Below are 15,160 nucleotides of genomic sequence, written 5' to 3'. Positions count from 1 at the left end.
ATACAGTATTCATTAATTCATCTTCAACCTTATCCATCATCTCAAAGGATTACAAGGAGTGTTCTTGACAAATTATGTTCACAAGGGGACTCTTTTTTTTCTTTTTAAATATAGCTTTGAAGTTGGCTCGAAAACTCGATGTTGATATCATCAGTGCTACTCCTCATTAATCAAGTTACTGAGGTAATATGTCAAAAGGTAAATATATAAAACATACACCTTATTTTTGAGTTTCCAATCTTGACATTATGGGCATGTAATGTGGGGTTCATTTTATCAGCTACATTTATCAGTAATTTTACGAGCATACCATTTTATCAAGATAACTTGTTGCATTACACAGTTCATCAAAATGATTATACTTTGAACATATAGTTATCATGTCAACACCAGAATTGGTTCCAGACTCTGATTTTCAGAACACAGTGTGGCCTATAAACGTGGCCACCACAGACTACAACACCCAGTCAAAACCCTTACTGACACATTCACAATCACTGGACTTTTGAATCACACACTTGCTCTAATTAAAGCAGACACACAGCATGGACTCAGTAGGAAGTAGTACTCTGTGCATTTACCTGAACTTACAAACCTTGATATGCTGGTTTTTGAATTTGTTTCAGGTTTTTGGATCTTGCCCTTGTTTTGATGTTTGCTGATTGCTGGACCTCTTGCTGAGCTCTGTTCATGAGTTTGAATCACCTGTTTGATTTGTCTGCCAGATTCTTTAATAAACACTTTAACCTGCAACTGCATGTGGCCCTGAACTCATCTCATCTCATTATCTCTAGCCGCTTTATCCTTCTACAGGGTCGCAGGCAAGCTGGAGCCTATCCCAGCTGACTACGGGCGAAAGGCGGGGTACACCCTGGACAAGTCGCCAGGTCATCACAGGGCTGACACATAGACACAGACAACCATTCACACTCACATTCACACCTACGGTCAATTTAGAGTCACCAGTTAACCTAACCTGCATGTCTTTGGACTGTGGGGGAAACCAGAGCACCCGGAGGAAACCCACGCGGATACGGGGAGAACATGCAAACTCCACACAGAAAGGCCCTCGCCAGCCCCAGGGCTCGAACCCAGGACCTTCTTGCTGTGAGGCGACAGCGCTAACCACTACACCACCGTGCCGCCCCGGCCCTGAACTGTTATGTGTCAAAATCATTAAAAGAGAAACCTAAACATCATATAAACCTTATTTCTTAGGGTTTATTAGCTGTATTTAAAGAGGAAAAGCTCTGAGTGAAAAAGGTATTAAATCAATTGTAAAACTTGATATCTGCAAATATATTACCATACTGCATTAATATGGACATAACACAGAGAGCACAGTTTGACAATTACAGCTCTGGGCGGCACGGTGGTGTAGTGGTTAGCACAGTTACCTTGCAGCAAGAAGGTTCTGGGTTCGAGCCCAGCAGCCGGCGAGGGCCTTTCTGTGTGGAGTTTGCACGTTCTCCCTGTGTCTACGTGGGTTTCCTCCGGGTGCTCTGGTTTCCCCCACATTCCAAAGGCAGGTTAGGTTAATATGGGACAGCCTTGGGCTGAGGTGCCCTTGAGTGAGGCACCTAACTCCCAACTGCTCCCTGGGTGCTGTTAGCATGGCTGCCTGCTGCTGTGTGTGTGTGTGTTCACTGCTTCAGATGGGTCAAATACAGAGAGGAAATTTCACAAGTGTGTGATAAACAAAGTTGTGCTTTCTTTTTTCCAAATCAGAAAAAGTTGGGACAGGATGGAAAATGCAAATAAAAATAGAAAGCAGTTACTTCTAAATTTACTTTGACTTGTATTTCATTGCAGACAGTATGAGCCCAAAATATTTCATGTTTTGTCCGGTCAACTTAATTTCATTTGTTAATATACATCCATTCCTGCATTTCGGGCCTGAAACACATCCCAAAAAAAGTTGGGATGGGGGAAATTTAGGGCTAGTAATGAGGTAATAAAATTAAATAATGATGTGGTTTGAGACAAGTGATGTCAACAACTGATGGTAATTATAATTTGATACAAAATTAGTATCCAGGAAAGTCTTTAGTCTTTGAGGAGTAAAAATGGGCAGAGACTCTCCAGTTTGTCAATGTGTGTGAAAAATATTATTGAAAAACAATTTTCATCATAGTTTTTTTTTGAAGTGATTTGGATATATCACCCTCTGTAGTGCATAATATCATTAAATGATTCAAGGAATTTGGAGGAATTTTGGTGCATAAACGGCAAGGGTGCAAGCCTGTGAACACCCAATCACTCAGATGGCATGGCATCAAAAACTGTCTTTCATCTGTAGTTGATTTAACGTGGGAATACTTTGGCAAACCTTTGCCAAGCGCTCCAGTATGGAGTTACATCCACAAACGCCAGAAAAAATCTTTACTGGGCAAAAAGAAAACCTTATATTAAATGTGTACAAAAGCACTGCCAACTTCTCTGGGCTCAGAGGCATCTGGGATGGACCATCACACATTGGAAATGTGTATTGTGGTCAGATGAATCAGTATTCCAAGTCTTTCTGTGAAGAAATGGATGCTGTGTGCTCTGGACCAAAGATGAAAAGGACCATCCAGACTGTTACCAGCAACAAGTCCAAAAGCCAGGGTCTGTCATGGTATGGGATTGTGTCATCTTTTCCAGTTATATTTCAACAAGACAATGCAAAACCACATTCTGCACACATTACAAAGGCATGGCTGTGGAAGGAGAGGGTGCCTGTCCCCAATCGAGAATTTTTTGGTGAATTTTGAAATAAAAAATATGCTAATGATGACCCAATATTGTTGCATGCCATATGACCTGTTTACAGGAAGAACGGGACAAAATAACACCTGAAATGCTTCAGAATTTGCTTTCGTCAGTCCCTAAACATATTTTAAGTGTTGTGAGAAGGAATGGCAACATTATAAAGTGGTCAATGCTTTACCATCCCAACAATAAAATTCATGAGATAAAATATCAAATAATGTGCTGTTGTTTTGGTTTGAGTGCAATAGACATCAAAGATCATTTACAAATCATTGTTTTCAGTTTTAATTTCAATTTCAACATACCGTCCCAACTTTTTCTGATTTGGGATTGTATCAAAAGTTTGAAAAATAATTAGCAGACCAATAACCCAATATGAGTTAAATAATCTTATTCCATATTCTCAGAAATGTCACTGGCTTGTTCATATTAATGTACTGCAGCTAGCTATAACAATTATCTTCAGTCATTGTAGGGGAGGTAGCCCAGTGGAAGAGTGCATGGTTTGCATGTATGAGGCCCAGGGTTCAATCCCCTGTATCTTCACATGCTGGTTTTGAGTGCAGCCATGGCCAAAAAGTTAGTGAAGCCAGATTAGGACCAAAAGGTTGCTGGTTGGGTTCATGGATTTTTTTTTTTAATTAAGGATGAATGTTGTACAATCATTTTTCACCAGAAAAAAGAACAGTTCATAGAAAATAATTGAAAGTTCAGTATTGCCATATCATTCACGTCCATGATGAGTGTATATAAAATTCTAGTGTACCAAGGACACTATTCATCTGAGAAAGAGAAAAGGGGTGGAGAGGGCCTCCTCCACTAACCAGGACTGGTCAGCTGGAGGGAGCCCGAGACTGGAAAATGCAGGCTGATATAGGCCAGTGGCTTACAGTCCCACCAGAGATTACCAGCACCACCCTAAGACCAGATCTGGTACTCTGGTCCAATATCCTGTGCATTGTCTACTTTGTAGAGCTGACAGTACCCTGGGAGGATGTGGTTGATGAGGCAAATGAGAGGAAGAGGCTGCGGTATGCAGAGATGGCAGCTGAGGCAGAACAACAAGGCTAGAAAACAAGACTTTGGCCAGTGGAAGTCGGTTGTAGAGGTTTTATTGCAACATCTACTGTCAGGTTGCTGAAAGAGCTGGGAATTCAAGCACAAGCCCTTCACCAGACAATTAAAGAAACATCAGGGACTATAGAATGCTGCAGCCAGTGGTTGTGGATCAAAAGGAAGGACTCCATCTGGGCCACAAGATGTTAGAGATACACACATAGGTCTGATCAGCCTGTGGTGGGCCTGCCTCAGCAGAGGGTCTATTGTGATTAAAAGGCTGAAACATCTGATGACACTATGGTGCACAACTGATGAGGTGTCCCTAACATATTTTGGTGGTTTCTAACATCTGTGAGTGGCTGGCATTTTAAAGTCAGTATAGTATGGAGGGCTTGATACAAGGGACTACATCTTGTCTTAAGTCTGAAAAATGACCTCATCTATATATATTTTTAGTTGCTCCTGCAAAGGCCTTTTTGGGAAAAAAAAAAGTATAATGGTCTAAATAGTACACTTGCCAGACCTTTGCTGTTCCCATTATACAGACTGCTGGTGCATGTTGAGAATTAGCTGTTACTCCTGGCTAGGGCTGAACGATATATCGTTATCGTATCTATATCTAGATATGAACATTCAAGATATTAATATCGAAAAAACGACGATATAGATTTCCCCTCCCCGCGCTTGCCCTGCATGTACAGCTCTGGCAGTCACAACAAACATCATTTTTATGATTGCCCTTGAATGCCCTTGAAGGCCAGCCAACCACAAACCTTATTTCATGCTTGCTGTGGATCGACCGCTGAAGCCAACCAATGACAAACATATGAGGGCGGGAGTGAGGGAGACGGAGACCAACGCGCGCACACACTACAGACACAGCGGGGAAATTAAGGCCACCCATTTTTTATCATTAGGTTCACGGATTTTTTCAACATATTTTTGATGATGTCAGTCGAAATAAAAATAAAAGTGTCCTTGTCCAATTTTTTTTTTTGCATGGCAAAATTTCAGTGTCGGATTACGATGATAAAATAATTTAAATTCAAGAGACACACTTTACATACATACATACACACACACATATATTGTGTGTGTGTGTGTGTTCTTGTGTATAAGTTTATAACATGGACTAGCATTCCAGTACTTACTTCTCTGAAGGTATGTGGTCATATGACCGTTGAGCTCTCATGAGCACATCGAAGGCTGATATGTTCGTGCTACTTGATTCGATAGGACTCTCTGCGGCACCATCCTCTTCTAATTCCACAGTCAGATACTTGCAGCCAAAATCACGAACTAACGTTATGGCAGGCATATTCGGCATCGCGCTCGTTACATCACCACCTTCTTTCTGAGAACCAAAGATCGTTTTGATCTTTTCATTGTTTGCTTTCAACGCTTGAGAGACGAAATCGCCCACGTTTTGGTTAGTGAGACAGTGAAAAGACTTTTCTTTACCACACTTTATGCTTGCATACAGTTGAGGCGATAGCTCGGAATCCATGCTGTCAGTGTCAGCCATGGTCAGCACGAGGCTGACACTGTCGTAAAGCGGTCGTACTGTAAATACCATAAAAACATTCAAGTGAATACTCAATGTTGTAAATAGTTTCGTTTTCGGACTCGGCTGAAGTGGATATATACAACACACATTGTCGTTTGTATTTGTGATTCTAATACTTTTTACTTAAAGAAATATGACCTAGTACCAGGGATACAGTGCTGTTACAAGAAAAATATGTGACTATTTTTTTTTACATTTCTTTTTGTACGTTTCGGCGGTGAAAATAAAAATACGCACAGACTTTTTATTTTTCTAGCGGCAGTATTTAACTGCCGTCGGCGGATCCGTGATCCAAAAAATCTAAAATGAGTCGCCTAAAAAGAAAGAAAGAAAATGAGTGCGGAAGATAATGCGGCCGGTGGCGGTGCAGAATCTGACTTGGTGCCAAAACATAAATCATCCTCCATTATTTGGAGGTATTTTGGATTCAAAAAGGATGATGTTAACCAGAGTGAGGTGTTGTGCAGGTCGTGCTTAGCAAAAATTGCGACGAAGCAAGGTAGCACAGCAAACATGTTTCACCACCTGAAACAACACCATCGTGTGCTCCATGAAGAGTGTATGACAATGAGAGAAACATTGGGGACTTCAGTCATCCCAAAATAAGCCAAAGCAAAGTTTGATTGCTGATGCGTTCAGTAGTGTTACACCGTACGAGTCGACGTCCACCAGACATAAAGAAATTACAGACGCTATAACATACCACATTGCAAAAGACATGGTACCTGTTCTGTTAGTAGCAAATGCATTTTCTTCATACAGTTATGTGATCTTTTGAAGAATATAAGATGTTGCACTTCAATGCACTTTCAATGTTCCACCAGCTGCTGCATTTGTTATTTATTGTTAAAGCAGAGCTGCAGTAAAATGTTTGATTTGTAATTTATTTATTCGTAATTTATGTTAATGTTGATGACTGGCAGTGAGTTCTTAAAAATAAAACTGCACTTTCCACATTTTTTTGTATTATGATGTTTTTATTTTTCTGAAAAATGCTTGGTTTTCACCGAACCTGTAGTCATATCGTATCGATATCGAGATATCTGGCATGAATATCGAGATATGAAATTTTGTCCATATCGTTCAGCCCTGCTCCTGGCCTGACAAAAGTAATAGTCTGTTCTGCTACACTGAGGTGTTAGTTTAAACTACCATCTTTAGCGACTGGTTATGACATCAGTGGCAGTGCCCCTTTTCCACAGTCTTGTGGCAACAGCTGAGTATTTGCTCCACTGTACTACTTTGCTGGCACAGTATACATGCTGGTGCATGCTCCACCTTGCCCCAGCAGAAGAGGTTGGATGGACTCAGGTATACATTTTAGACGGACTGGACAAGGAATTTGATACAATGGATATTGGCCCACCAGAGCTCAGACCAAGTGATCTTGTTAATCATTATTCTCCTATCTCTTCCATGCATCCTGTTGACACATCCCCAACCATTTGAGATTAGTTTGCACCTCTTCTTTCTTGCCTTGTGCTGTATCATAAGTATGGTGTTGAGATGCTACCCAGGTCAGCTCTGTCTGCTGCAACTGACCGTAATGCATCACTTGCTATCTACTTTCTCCTGCTTATTATGATAATGCTCCCTGGAAGATCTTCAGGTTGTTCAATTTATTCCAAATGCTACATGGGAGCTTTCATTTTGTTATTATGCCCTGCTCTTATATGTGCTGCTCTGTGAAATACCCACTGAGAAGCCGGAAAGAGCTCTGGTTATAAGAGACTCTATCTTATAGCACATGAACTTAGCTAGGTCTTTAGGGGCACCAACAACACTAGTTAGGTCTATACCAGGAGACAGGCTGCCAGACATAGAAGGTATTCTTAGGGTCTTAGGAAAACTTAGGTTTTCAAATACAGTGGGGCAAAAAAGTATTTAGTCAGTCACCAATTGTGCAAGTTCTCCCACTTAAAAAGATGAGAGAGGCCTGTAATTTTCATCATAGTTATACCTCAACTATGAGAGACAAAATGAGAAAAAAAAAATCCAGAAAATCACATTGTCTGATTTATAAAGAATTTATTTGCAAATTATGGTGGAAAATAAGTATTTGGTCAATAACAAAAGTTCATCTCAATACTTTGTTATATACCCTTTGTTGACAATGACAGAGGTCAAACGTTTTCTGTAAGTCTTCACAAGGTTTTCACACACTGTTGCTGGTATTTTGGCCCATTCCTCCATGCAGATCTCCTCTAGAGCAGTGATGTTTTGGGGCTGTCGCTGGGCAACACGGACATTCAACTCCCTCCAAAGATTTTCTATGGGGTTGAGATCTGGAGACTGGCTAGGCCACTCCAGGACCTTGAAATGCTTCTTACGAAGCCACTCCTTCGTTGCCCGGGCAGTGTGCTTGGGATCACTGTCATGCTGAAAGACCCAGCCACGTTTCATGCAATGCCCTTGCTGATGGAAGAAGGTTTTCACTCAAAATCTCATGATACATGGCCCCATTCATTCTTTCCTTTACACGGATCAGTCATCCTGGTCCCTTTGCAGAAAAACAGCCCCAAAGCATGATGTTTCCACCCCCATGCTTCACAGTAGGTATGGTGTTCTTTGGATGCAACTCAGCATTATTTCTCCTCCAAACATGACAAGTTGAGTTTTTACCAAAAAGTTCTATTTTGGTTTCATCTGACCATATGACATTCTCCCAATCCTCTTCTGGATCATCCAAATGCTCTCTAGCAAACTTCAGATGGGCCTGGACATGTACTGGCTTAAGCAGGGGGACACGTTTGGCACTGCAGGATTTGAGTCCCTGGCGGCGTAGTGTGTTACTGATGGTAGCCTTTGTTACTTTGGTCCCAGTTCTCTGCAGATCATTCACTAGGTCCCCCCGTGTGGTTCTGGGATTTTTGCTCACCGTTCTTGTGATCATTTTGACCCCACAGGGTGAGATCTTGCGTGGAGCCCCAGATCGAGGGAGATTATCAGTGGTCTTGTATGTCTTCCATTTTCTAATAATTGCTCCCACAGTTGATTTCTTCACACCAAGCTGCTTACCTATTGCAGATTCAGTCTTCCCAGCCTGGTGCAGGTCTACAATTTTGTTTCTGGTGTCCTTTGACAGCTCTTTCGTCTTGGCCATAGTGGAGTTTGGAGTGTGACTGTTTGAGGTTGTGACAGGTATCTTTTATACTGATAACGAGTTCAAACAGGTGTCATTAATACAGGTAATGAGTGGAGGACAGAGGAGCCTCTTAAAGAAGAAGTTACAGGTCTGTAAGAGCCAGAAATCTTGCTTGTTTGTAGGTGACCAAATACTTATTTTACCAAGGAATTTACCAATTAATTCATTAAAAATCCTACAATGTGATTTCCTGGATTCTTTCCCCCCCATTCTGTCTCTCATAGTTGAAGTGTACCTATGATGAAAATTACAGGCCTCTCTCATCTTTTTAAGTGGGAGAACTTGCACAGTTGGTGGCTGACTAAATACTTTTTTGCCCCACTGTATAGTCATTCACATAAGAAATAATGGTATCCACCATCAGTCAGAGGTTATTAAAACTAACATTGTAGAGGTGTGTAAATTTGTGAAGGTGATGTCTCATGCACTAATATGCTCTGGCCCCATCCCAATTTGGTTTGGTAATATACAGTTAGGTCCATATACTGTATATTTGGACACTGACACATTTTGTTTTTTTACCTGTTTACTGAAACATATTCAGGTTATAGTTATATAATGGACATGGACATAAAGTCCAGACTTTCAGCTTTCATTTGAGGATATCCACATTAAAATTGGATGAAGGGTTTAGGAGTTTCAGCTCCTTAACATGTGCCACCCTGTTTTTAAAGGGACCAAAAGTAATTGGACAATTGACTCAAAGGCTATTTCATGGGCAGATGTGGGAAATTCCTTTGTTATGTCATTCTCAATTAAGCAGATAAAAGGCCTGGAGTTGATTTGAGGTGTGGTGCTTGCATTTGGAAGATTTTGCTGTGAAGAAAACATGCGGTCAAAGGAGCTCTCCATGCAGGTGAAACAAGCCATCCTTAAGCTGCAAAAACAGAAAAAAAAACCATCCAAGAAATTGCTACAATATTAGGAGTAGCAAAATCTACAGTTTGGTACATCCTGAGAAAGAAAGCACTGGTGAACTCATCAATGCAAAAAGACCTGGACGCCCACAGAAGACAACAGTGGTGGATGATTGCAGAATAATTTCCATGGTGAAGAGAAACCCCTTCACAACAGCCAACCAAGTGAACAACACTCTCCAGGAGTTAGGCCTATCAATATCCAAATCTATCATAAAGAGAAGACTGTATGAAAGTAAATACAGAGGGTTCACTGCACAGTGCAAGCCACTCATAAGCCTCAAGAATAAAAAGGCTAGATTGGACTTTGCTAAAAAACATCTAAAAAAGCCAGCACAGTTCTGGAAGAACATTCTTTGGACAGATGAAACCAAGATCAACCTCTACCAGAATGATGGAAAGAAAAAAGTATGGTGAAGGTGTGGTACAGCTCATGATCCAAAGCATACCACACCATCTGTAAAACACGGCAGAGGCAGTGTGATGGTTTGGGCATGCATGGCTGCCAGTGGCACTGGGTCACTAGTGTTTATTGATGATGTGACACAGGACAGAAGCAGCCGGATGAATTCTGAGGTATTCAGAGACATACTGTGTGCTCAAATCCAGCCAAATGCAGCCAAACTGATTGGTCGGCGTTTCATAATACAGATGGACAATGATCCAAAACATAAAGCCAAAGCAACCCAAGAGTTTATAAAAGCAAAGAAGTGGAATATTCTTGAATGGCCAAGTCAGTCACCTGATCTCAACCCAATTGAGCATGCATTTCACTTGTTAAAGACTAAACTTCAGACAGAAAGGCCCACAAACAGACAGCAACTGAAAACTGCTGCAGTAAAGGCCTGGCACAGCATTAAAAAGGAGGAAATACAGCATCTAGTGATGTCCATGAGTTCAAGACTTCAGGCAGTCATTGCCAACAAACGGTTTTCAACCAAGTATTAGAAATGAACATTTTATTTACAATTATTTAATTTGGGCGGCACGGTGGTGTAGTGGTTAGCACTGTCGCCTCACAGCAAGAAGGTTCGGGTTCAAGCCCCGTGGCCGGCGAGGGCCTTTCTGTGTGGAGTTTGCATGTTCTCCCTGTGTCTGTGTGGGTTTCCTCCGGGTGCTCTGGTTTCCCCCAAAGACATGCAGGTTAGGTTAACTGGTGACTCTAAATTGACCGTAGGTGCGAGTGCGAATGGTTGTCTATGTGTCAGGCCTGTGATGACCTGGCGACTTGTCCAGGGTGTAGTCAGCTGGGATAGGCTCCAGCTTGCCTGCGACCCTGTAGAACAGGATAAAGCGGCTAGAGATAATGAGATGAGATGAGATTATTTAATTTGTCCAATTACTTTTGAGCCCCTGAAATGAAGGGATTGTGTTTAAAAAATGCTTTAGTTCCTCACATTTTTATGCAATCATTTTATTCAACTCACTGAATTAAAGCTGAAAGTCTGAACTTCAACTGCATCTGAATTGTTTTGTTCAAAATTCATTATGGTTATGTACAGAACCAAAATTAGAAAAATGTTGTCTCTGTCCAAATATTTATGGACCTAACTGTAGTTTACAGCAGGTTGTTGTTGCCAAACTGCTGGATGCCCACATTGAATTTGACTTATTTGAAGTTCTTCATACAGGCATAACATACATAGCCACAAAAAATATGTCTCCCTATCTCAGATAATGATCTAATTTAAAATATTTCTTAGTCATAATATATGCACTTCACCATGCTACCACATCAAAAGTACATTTATGTCAGCTATTGTACATTGTTTTATAAATAATCTCCCTGAGTTATCAACCTTGATTTGGATCACCAGCTGATCCCACAGAAATTGATCAGGCAACTGAATGCTTAGACTTCAAAGTTCTGCTATATTCTATATAATATAACCATTCTTAAAAGAAAAATAATTAGACAGAAAAAATAGCACCCTAGAATAATGATCATACATGCACTGAAAAAGAAACCACTCAAATTAGAATGGAAATGCCATCACTCTAAATTGGTAGTATTCCACATTGCATAGAAGGACAGCCTTCATACCTCAAGAATGGTTCAGAGTGCTACCTCTCCACCTGATTATACAAATAATCCTAGATTCTTGTTTAATACTGTAGCAAAATTAACTCAGAAGAAGATTACCACAGAAGTGTACACACCATCAATATGTAATAGTGATGACTTTAAGAATTATTTATGAAAGTGATTTACAATATAATTATCCATCCATCATCCGTGACTGCTTATCCTGTGCAGGGTCACAGGCAACCTGGAGCCTATCCTAGCTGACTATGGGCAAGAGGCAGGGTACACCCTGGACAAGTTGCCAGGTCATCACAGGGCTGACACATATAGAGACAAACAACCATTCACACTCACATTCACACCTACGGTCAATTTAGAGCCTCCAATTAGCCTACCTGCATGTCTTTGGACTGTGGGGGAAACCAGAGTACCCAGAGGAAACCTGAGCAGACACAGGGAGAACATACAAACTTCACACAGAAAGGCCCCCATTGGCCACTGGGCTCAAACCCAGAACCTTCTTGCTGTGAGGTGACAGTGCTAACCACTACACCACTGTGCCACCAAAATATAATTATAAATCTAAAAAAAAAAAAAAATCTACTCACTTCTAAATATTTTATGGTGATTTTTTGTATAACTTTAGTATAAATGCATGTTATTTTTTATTCATATAGTTTTTTTCTCACTTTAGAGAAATGAAAAAATGCAAATTTGCCTATGTTCTCAATGAAAATAGGTAGATTTCAAAATGCCAATGTCCTGGTCACAAAAAGTAAAGTTTGAAGGAATTAATAGTAATTTTCTATGCTTTTGAGGCATAAGCAATTATAAAATAACACAGTACATCAGAACCAAAATTGTGTTGCATAATGTTATAGTGGCAGTTGTCAGTCTATAGTTTTCAGGTGAGATTAAATATACTGAAGAAAGGGTGAGACTCATACATAAACTATGGAAGTGTGAATCTTAAGGGATACATATGTGGCTATCTCAACAGCAGAAAGTGAATGAAATGTGCAGAAAGTCATGCTGAATAAGTCTCATGATTAACCAGTCAGGTCCAGAGGGCATGGAGAGCCATGGCAGTAGAAGTATGTCAAGACTTCACAACAGGCAATCAGTATAGCTTATCCCAAAACATATTGTAAAGCTGAAGCAGGGCTACTGTAAGAATCAGTTGCACCTCAGCCAGTGGAAGATATTTTTCTTATATTGCCCATCAACTCTGAAATATTGTTTAGAGAACCTTAGGAATGTTAGCACTTAGTTCAGACTAAAAACATTTTTGTATAAATTGGTCAATTTATAGTTCATGGGTCTTTTATTTTGTTAAATATACTTTGTGTGATATTGGTTAAATTATTTAATTCATAAGTAACTCTAGATTAGAGCAGTAATGTGTCTTTGCCATAAAGAAGGCATAATCAAGATTTCTTCAGTTTATCCTGCAGAATATATGCATATAGAGGGTGTCAGTGAGTTTTTGTTCAGTGTTGTGTTACTGTGGTACAGTACCACAGTGCTTCATTTCACAACTGGCTTTGTACAAAAATCTGCTGCAAGAGTCATAGTTTAACCCTTTAACAGACAGCTCAACCACATTTTTACACACGTTTATTATTATTGCAAAAATTTATTATTGTTCCAATATATAGTGTTCATTATTTCATCTCTAACTTTTCCCATGATCTCAAGGGATTACAAGGAGTGTTCTTGACATATTATTTTCACAAGGGGACTCTTTTTGAAATATAGCTTTGAAATCGATATGAAAACTGGACATTGTCCACCAGATTGGAGATGATTGTGGTGCCGTTCATTGCTTATTGTTTTCTACGTCACTGTTCCTACTGCTTTCTGGTTGTCCTGGAAGTCTTTATGAGTGACTGCTAGCTTATTTCTTACCCAAAACATTATTATTATTCTGAGAGCGAGCTGTGAAACCTTGTATCTGGGGATTAGTTGTAGTTCCAACTACATATTATCCAATCAGTTATATTGGCAGGGATGTTTAAAGTATTTGATATGGCTCTGTAGCGTTTTCCATTCTAGTGTTGTTTAATAATTTTGCCCCTGATAACTTCAGAAAGCTCCTTCACCTTCATGATTGTCGTCTGCTGGGGCAGCGGCTTGAAGGTGAAGGGCACTAACAGACTCAATAAGATCATCAGGAAGGCCGGCCATGTTGTAGGTGTGGAACTGGACTCTCTGACAGTGGTGTTGGAGAAGAGGACACTGTCCAAAATAAAAACAATCTTAGACTGTCCTTCCCACCCTCTACATGAGGAGCTGATCAGCCACAGGAGCACGTTCAGTAAACGGCTGATTCTTCCACGCTGCACAACTGAGAGACACAGGAAATCATTCCTACCTGTTGCAGTCAAGCTGTACAGTGCCACTGTATATAACTGTGGTACACTGTCTTACCATGTATACTGTAATCCTTAACTCAGGTGCAATATATGTATATAGGAATCATTGTATATAAAATCACTTTATTTTGCTTAAGTTATTGAACTTCATCTCATTCATTATCTCTAGCCGCTTTATCCTTCTACAGGGTCGCAGGCAAGCTGGAGCCTATCCCAGCTGACTATGGGCGAAAGGCGGGGTACACCCTGGACAAGTTGCCAGGTCATCACAGGGCTGACACATAGACACAGACAACCATTCACACTCACATTCACACCTACGGTCAATTTAGTGTCACCAGTTAACCTAACCTGCATGTCTTTGGGGGAAACCGGAGCACCCGGAGGAAACCCACGCGGACACAGGGAGAACATGCAAACTCTGCACAGAAAGGCCCTTGCCGGCCATGGGGCTCGAACCCAGGACCTTCTTGCTGCGAGGCGACAGCGCTAACCACTACACCACCGTGCCGCCCGTTATTGAACTTATTTAAATTTATTTTATTTTTATTTAATCTTTTTTTTCAGATGATTTTATCTTCTATTTTTAGACATGTTTACTTCTTCTTTGATTCAGGAGCTTGGTAGCAAATTTGATTTTCCCTCTGGGGATTAATAAAGTAATTCTGATTCTGATGATTGCTACTTGTGTGAAATCTTCCCAACCAATGGCAATATCTTTTATAATGATACTAGATAAATTTTTCTTTCATTTTCAGGACATTTCAAATTGTTGTATAGGCTATACCCTGTGCTTGCACAATTGCTCTGATTAATTTTCCTTCTTTTCTCAGCTTCAAAATGTCTTGCTTTTCTCCTATAGACAGCTCTCTGGTCTTCATGTTGGTTTTTATCCCTTTTAAGAACAAATTCTGTATTCATGGGTGAAACCTAGGGCCCATACCAAGAGGAGACATTGAGAGCTAACTGTTTAAACAATCAGTTTAACAGGGCACACCTGGGCAACAAGGAACATCTGACAGTCACCTGTTCCAATATTTTTGACCATGCGAAAAATGTGTGGGTTCAAATAAAAAGTACCATGTTCTAACTTAACATATTTAGATGTAAATATCAAGAAATTAAAGCTGAGATTCTGATTTACTGTCTCATATTCATCTTTTGAGCTCAAACCCAAACCAGCGTATAGCAAACACAGGATTAGCCTTGCTGTTCCAGTACTGGTGGATGGGGAGACAGGATGGGACTGTATAAATTCAAAATCAAAAGGCATTAATTGTGTTAATTTGAATAAGATGTATATCTGTATATTAAATCTGC

This window comes from Neoarius graeffei, chromosome 1 (assembly GCF_027579695.1).
Source record: "Neoarius graeffei isolate fNeoGra1 chromosome 1, fNeoGra1.pri, whole genome shotgun sequence".
NCBI lineage: Eukaryota > Metazoa > Chordata > Actinopteri > Siluriformes > Ariidae > Neoarius > Neoarius graeffei.
Note: the sequence above shows the minus strand (reverse complement) of the source record.